The sequence below is a fragment of the Sorex fumeus genome, unplaced genomic scaffold (genome assembly GCF_029834395.1).
Source record: "Sorex fumeus unplaced genomic scaffold, SorFum_2.1 ptg000072l, whole genome shotgun sequence".
NCBI classification, from domain to species: Eukaryota; Metazoa; Chordata; class Mammalia; order Eulipotyphla; family Soricidae; genus Sorex; species Sorex fumeus.
Window position 1 is genome coordinate 2,266,898 of NW_026606129.1, and position 6,999 is coordinate 2,273,896.

At 56.3% G+C, this 6,999-nt stretch overlaps 1 non-coding gene across 1 annotated transcript; it reads left to right on the forward strand.

Annotated features, from left to right (window-relative positions):
* The first annotated feature begins 477 nt into the window (after positions 1 to 477).
* On the forward strand, positions 478 to 581 carry LOC130037936 (U6 spliceosomal RNA). The gene has a single exon (XR_008794521.1). It is a non-coding gene; the product is annotated as a U6 spliceosomal RNA (small nuclear RNA).
* The last annotated feature ends 6,418 nt before the right edge of the window (positions 582 to 6,999 follow it).

Sequence of the window (6,999 nt, forward strand, 5' to 3'; positions counted from 1 at the left end):
CGGGACTCAGCCCCTGGGGAATGTGAGCTGAGGGCGGTGCCAGCCCCGGGCCCGTAGAGCAGGACCAGCACCAGCGACTCAGCCAACTGCCCTCTGGAACACCTTCTCCTGGACCACCCATGCTGACTGCAGGGACACTGCCCCCTGCCTGCAGGACACAGCGGGGGTGCGTGAGCCTGGCTTTGGGAGTTGGGAGGGCTCGGTCCACCAGTAGCCTCCATGGCCACGTCCTCCCCTTGCCTCCAACCCAGAGAATCTCCCTGACCCCTCCCCTCCCCCACCCTCCACCATCACCTCCTCCCCTCCCCCCTTGCACGGGGGCTTCAGTCTGAATCTGGCCCCTAAGGGGACTCTCGCTCCTTCAGCATCTCCCAGCCCTGCTCCTAGCCAACTGCCTGGCGGCTCCTGAGTGGAGTTCAAAGGAGCCTGAGCCGATAATTGCACTTGACATTCCCGTTTTGAATAGTCTTAAATTAAGTGCTCGCTTCAGCGGCACAAATACTAAAATCGGGACAATTCAGAGAAGATTGGCACAGCCCCTGCATGAGGATGACATCATCTGTGAAGCATCCCGTGTTTTCAGGGACCTGGGGACACTGGTGGAGGGAGGGAGCATGGGGTTGGGGCAGAAGCGGGAGTACTGAGTGCCCAGAACGACTCCGTTGGGAACAGCTTCACAAATAACCGTGTCTTGGAATAAAAATTAAGTCCCAATTAACCAAAAACAATAGCATCGATGTGCACCGCAAACAGCACTGAGCGGAAGGGGAGGAACCGCATCTCTGGACTGTGTGTTGCCTGACCAGCATTGCACACGGGGTGAGGGCTGCAGCCGAGAGCCGCCCTGAGGCCAGGCCCGGTCACTCACACAGGCCGTGGATATGCTCCTGTCCGGCTCACTTCCGGCCTCCTAGCCAGGTGGTGACAGAGAGTGGCCACACCCACATCAGATTCCTGGGGGCAGGTGCTGTGCGTCCACCTGGATTTGCAGGCCGTCTGTCAGGGGGTCTTTGGCCAGTGGGGGGTGGGGAGACAGGGGGCCCCAGGAGCCCTGCCCAGGCCCTCGGCACCTCGGAGAACCCGCTGCTCCAGGGAAAGCCCCTCGGGCTGTGTTTGAAGGGAAACACCAGCGTTGGTGTGTTGGGTCATGATCCCTCCGGAACCTGGTGGCCCCCGGAGAAGCCCAGTGCCCACGGAAAGCCTGGTGCCCGGGAGACACGCCAGCTCCCTGCTGGATGCAGGGTATGGGGAGAGCACAACTCCCTCCAGAATGACACCCACATGCATGCATTCACACACACACTTGTACTCACACACACACACACACACACATACACTCAGTCATGAACACATACACTCACTCATGGACACGTATACTCTCACATATTTGTACACACATTCATACACTCAATACACACAATCATGCAGTTGCACACACTCAAACTCATACACTCACATACACACACGAACCCCCCCATACACTCATATACACTCATACACAGGAATACACACTCCCATTCATGCACTCACACACACACACTCACACTCACACACACTCATACACTCACATACTCTCGCACTCATACACACATATGCCTACTCTCTCTCTCTCTCTCTCTCTCTCTCTCACACACACACACACACACACACACTGTCCTCTAGTGCCTCTCACTCACCAAGTCCCTCTGTCCCTCTGCCCCATGGGCTCTAGAACTGCCCTTCGCCTCTAGTGGGCGACTGACAGTGTTGGCATATGGATGGGCCAGAGAGGACACAGACATGGCGCCATCAGAGACGCACACACGGGCGTGCAGATGGAGATATTCAAGGACACACATCAGACCCCACATGAGAAGCCTGGGGTGAGGGCTTGGCAGGAGCGTGGGCCCTGGAGAAAGGCAGGCGGGTGCGTTCTGAAGCCCCACCTCTCCGGCTTTATGGAAATCTGTTATGTCACGACTGTTGGGCTCGAAGGCCACTCGTGGCGGACTGGGGCCTCTCCTGTCCGCCTAAGTGATCAGACACGCATTCCTGCAGCACACTGCACGAGACATGGTGTGCTCCTCATGGGTCCTTCCTCTGGGCCTCGGTCCAAAGCCCCGATGCTCAGAGATGCCCTGCCCCCTCCCGGTCCCTCTGAGAACAAGTACCCCACAGACACAGAACCCTCCACCCTCCTCTCCCTCCAGAAAAATAAAATGACCAGTCAGCTCTCTGAACCGAAAGCAAGAGGCAATGAAAAAAATATTGATTTGGACTAAATCACCAAATGCAAATGTGGTGTGCGTGGATAAGAGAGTTTGGCCAGGGCTTAGGTATTATAAAATAAATGCTCTGCTCGTCATTGAGTCTCTTGTCCATGTGAGTGGAAATATATATAGCATTTGCTTACTATCTCCAGCCTCAGGCATTAAATTCTCACTGAAATGGCAAAGACTGAAACGGACATAAATTTGAGGGCTGCTGTGCTGAGAAGTTTGGGGTCTGGTACATATTTCAAAGCCTTTGGAGGCGGGTGATCATGATGATATGCGGCCGGCTGTGGCAGATAAGTATAAAGGTGATTTCTGATGTGCAAGTTAACCAAGGCTCTCCCTGCCTCCGCTACAAGGTTCCTTTTCTCTGGCAGAGTTTACCAACTACCTTCTTTTTCTTTCCAGTTTTGGATTTAGTGCAAAAAGAGAGAGAGAGAGAGAGAGAGAGAGAGAGAGAGAGAGAGAGAGAGAGAGAGAGAGAGAATAAAGTAAAGGGCAAAGAGCCAAATCATTCACATTCCACTTTCTGATCCAAAAAAAAAAAATTGAAATTCAACACTGCAAACTTTCCGTTAGATCAGTTCCAGATGATTGAGTGAAACGGTCCCTGAACTCTGACCCCACCACCCCCCAGTTCAAGACCCAGAGCGAAAACAAGAGGGGCAGAGCCTGTCCTCAGGGCCGAGGATCTGGTGTCCAGGCTGAGGATCCTGTGATCAGGCTGACATTGGGCTCAGGGCTGAGGATCTGGCTGGGCCCTTCCCTTTGGAGTGCCCGTGGGCGGAGTCCAGGCGCAGGAGGCCTCTCCCCTCAGCCTGCTCTGGCACTTGCTCCCCCACTCTGGGCTCTCCTTGATGCCGGGCGGGGGACTGACCAGCGCTGGGGTCAGCTGGGAGGAAGCCAGTCCTGTGGCCACTCCTGACCGAGCACGGCCCACGCAGGGAGCAGGTCCTGCAGATTCGGGGCCAGCTCGGCCACTGCTCCTGCTTCCTCCACCAGAGCAGCACTGCGGGCAGGCCCTCCCCTCCTCTGCTCCTCCCTCCCCTCCCCCCCTCCCCCTCTTCCTCCCCTGCCCCTCCCCTCCTCTCTGCCCCTCCTCCTCCTCCTCTGCTCCCCCTCTCCTCTGCTCCCCTGTCTCCCTCTGTGCCCTGCTTCCTCCTGCCCCTGAAGGCCACTTTCCACTGCACATGCTGGTGGCACCTTGGACAGGGGGGCTGTCGCCAGGGAGGACAGGAGGAAGGAAGCTGCAGAACCCCCTTCCTGTCACCCAGTGGAGCCCAGCTGAGTCTTCCTGAGGCTGTTCTGGAAGCATCTATCCTACTAAGTGTTTCCCCATAGGAAGAGGCGGGGCAGAAAAATCCTGATGCTTTTGCAAACTTTTAAATACAAATTCAGGGGCTGGAGCGATAGCACAGCAGGTAGGGTGTTTGCCTTGCACGCAGCCGACCCGGGTTCGATTCCCAGCATCCCATAGGGTCCCCCGAGCACCGCCAGGAGTAATTCCTGAGTGCATAAGCCAGGAGTAACCCCTGTGCATCGCCGGGTATGACCCAAAAAGCAAAATAAAATAAAATAAAATAATAAAAATAAATACGAATTCATCTGTTCTTGGAAATTTGGGTTCTGTGCAGACTCTGGCTCTTTCGAATAGTGCTGCGAGGAGCGTGGGGGCACCAGAGCCTTTTCGAAGAGAGTTCTGGGCTCTTGGGTAGATGCCACGAGGGGGTGGGGGTGGGAGGGGCATGTCCAGTCCTAGCTTCTGAGGAACGGCCATGGTTTTCCCCAGGGAGGGGCCTAGTGCCCACTCCCCTGCAGAGAAGGAGGGGCCGCCTTTACCCCACCAGCTCAACTCTGGTGGCTCTGCTCCTTGTCACAGGCTCCAGGCGCTGGCGTGACGAGGGGGCCGCCCGCTGCCCTCTCATCTGCCTTCGTCTCCCTCTGAGGGCCTATGCAGGGCGCTTTTCCCGCATCAATTAACAGGTACTAGTTTACAAACGCTGCACTAATGGGTCTGTAAACCACGGTAACTAAGACAAAATCAAAAATAAATAAAATCAAAATTAATTTTGCCGCACCGTAGCCCGTCGGCCGCTCCTGACAGCCGTCAGCGTTCTTGCTCCCAGAGTGTCCCAGCCAGGTTCTGTCCGCAGCGCCGCCTCACCTGGCCGGTGCTCCTTCCTGCTCTCGGGAACAGTTGTAGATCCTTTGTGTTTCGATTATCAAACAGGCCATTCAATTGTTTTCAGCTAAACCTGGGTGTGCCCGGCCTGGTCTGAAGCAGCAGGATTCATGAGCGGTCAGTATGGATCGGCGTCTTCCAGCACTCTGTGTTCATCTCTGCAGCCCGGAGTTCCCGCGCTGGCTTGCAGACAGAAACCTGATAAATCTGCTTCAGCAAAAGCCTAACGAGCGTGCGGGCACTGCCTCTGGCCCCTGTGGGCGGCCACGTGTGGACGGAGACGTGAAAGTCGGGGTCTGACGGGTTGGAGGAGTCGCGCTATTCACCATGACATGGGCCAATCCAACAGTGTCGGGGCCGCAGAGATGCCCAGTGAGAAACTGGCCACAGGCGATGGAACAGAAGCTCACGTCGGATTCCAGGGCTGCGGCATGGCGCAGCTCACAGGGAAGGGAGGGGGCGCGCTCCTGAGGACGGTCCCCCTCAGACTCCCCTGAGGGTGGTTGGTCAGGGAGGAGCCAGGGCCAGAGGCTGGTGGCCACTTCGGCCCGGAGGACGTGGGACCTGGCCATCCCCCTGATGAAGCAGGCCTGACAGGGGAGATTTGGCAGCAGAGATGCCCTGTCCCCACAGGAGAACCCCAGATGGACGTCCAGGGGGCTCTGGGGTCATCACTGTGCAGCACACACACTGGGGTGCAGGCAGCCCCCACCTTCCTGGGTGTCCGTCCCACCATCGCTATGGAAACAGAGCCAGTAGCGGTCCAGAGAGACAGAAGGGGGCATGCCCTCGCCCAGAGGAGCCCTCGCTTGGGGGGGCCCCGCTCAGGGGTGCAACTGAGCAACCCTTCGCATACTCCTGAGAAACAGGTCAGCGTCCTGTGAGACACGCTCAGCTGCCTCTGGAGTCCAGGTGCCCAGCCTGGGCGCATTGGGGGGACGTCCCACCCACCCATTAAAGTACACGCAGCATAGCTGAGGGTGTGTGTGTGTGTGTGTGTGTGTGTGTATACATGTGTGTGCGTATTTGCGTGTATGTGCATGTATATATGTGTGTGTGCGTGTGCGCCTGTGTGTACATGCATGTGTGCAGGTGTGTTTGTGTGCATGTGTGTGAACGTGTGTATGCGTGTGCATGTTTGTGCATGCGTGTGCATGCATGCATGTGTATACACATGTGTGTGTTTGTGTGTGTGTGTGAATGTGCTTAAAGAAATGGGTAAAGTCTTGTACTTCCTTCCTTGCTGATTTAAAATTTTTTATTTTTTTGCTTTTTGGGTCACACCTGGCGATGCACAGGGGTTACTCCTGGCTCTGCACTCAGGAGTTACTCCTGGCGGTGCTCAGGGGACCATATGGGATGCTGGGAATCGAACCCGGGTCAGCCGCGTGCAAGGCAAACACCCTCCCCGCTGTGCTATCGCTCCAGCCCCATTCCTTGTTGATTTAAAATCTCAAGTTTGCAGGAGAATATTTCCCTGAGGACACTAACACCTAATGATGTGTAACTTAGAATCTGAATATTTAAAACAAAAATCTTAGCAAGTCAAACAGCAAAATATTCCTTGACCTGGAAAAAAATATGTGCAGTGAAGTTCTGCCTCATCCACCTTCCTGAGTCCCAGCGAGATGGGCTTGCCCGCGATCCCACTGCAGAGTCAGCCCTGCTGCAAGCACCACCTCGAGAAGCTCTCGGGGCCAGGCAGGGGGTCCCAAGGCTGGAGTTCGAGGCTGGAGTTCGAGCCCCGGAGCACTGCTCAGAGAGCATGGAAAGCCCCAAGCACAACAGAAGCCCCCAAAGAGCTTTAACTGGTGGAACGGATGGAGGTGCCCTGCGGGATCCTGGAGACTGGGACAGGGACCCCCTGGGGTTGGCCCTGCAAAGGGAGGCCTGGGGAAGATGGCAGACAAGGGCACTGAGGGGCCACCGGGGCAGGGGCGAGTTTCAACAGGGAATTAGTAGATACAAAAAGGAACAATGTATCCTTATGGATCCCAGAGTTCAATTTACATAACTGAGAAGGCAGAGAAGCATTTTATGGCAAATCTCCCCTTAAAGCAGCAGTATCTCCACCCAAAACGTGTGCGGGGAGCTGACCAGGCAGTTCTCTAGCGAAGACAGACGGATGGCCAACAGGCACACCGGAGTGGGCATCATCATTTATTACCAGTGAAATATGAACCAAAACGCCGAGATTTCACATGAAAATGTTCAAGTCCCCAAAGTCCACGAGGAACAGGGTGGGGACAGGTGGGGTGTGGACTGAAGGGTCACCTGGTCCTCTACTGGCCGTTGGGGCACCGAAGCAGCCGAGGGCTCAGCCCAGGGGAGCCGACAGCAGGGCAGCCCACCTGCGGCTCAGCCCTGCTGCCTCGACGCTCAGCTGGGACTGAGCTGCAGGGGAAGGCGTGGACCGGACAGCGGGCGAGGAGGGCAGTGCACAGTGGACAGTGGGTTGGGGAGCCAGTGCTGACCTGGGGAGCTGGGGAGGACACGCTGAGTGGTACCAGTCAGGGGAAGGAGGCGAATGTTGGATGGTCTCAGTTGCCCACAGGATGGGCAGTG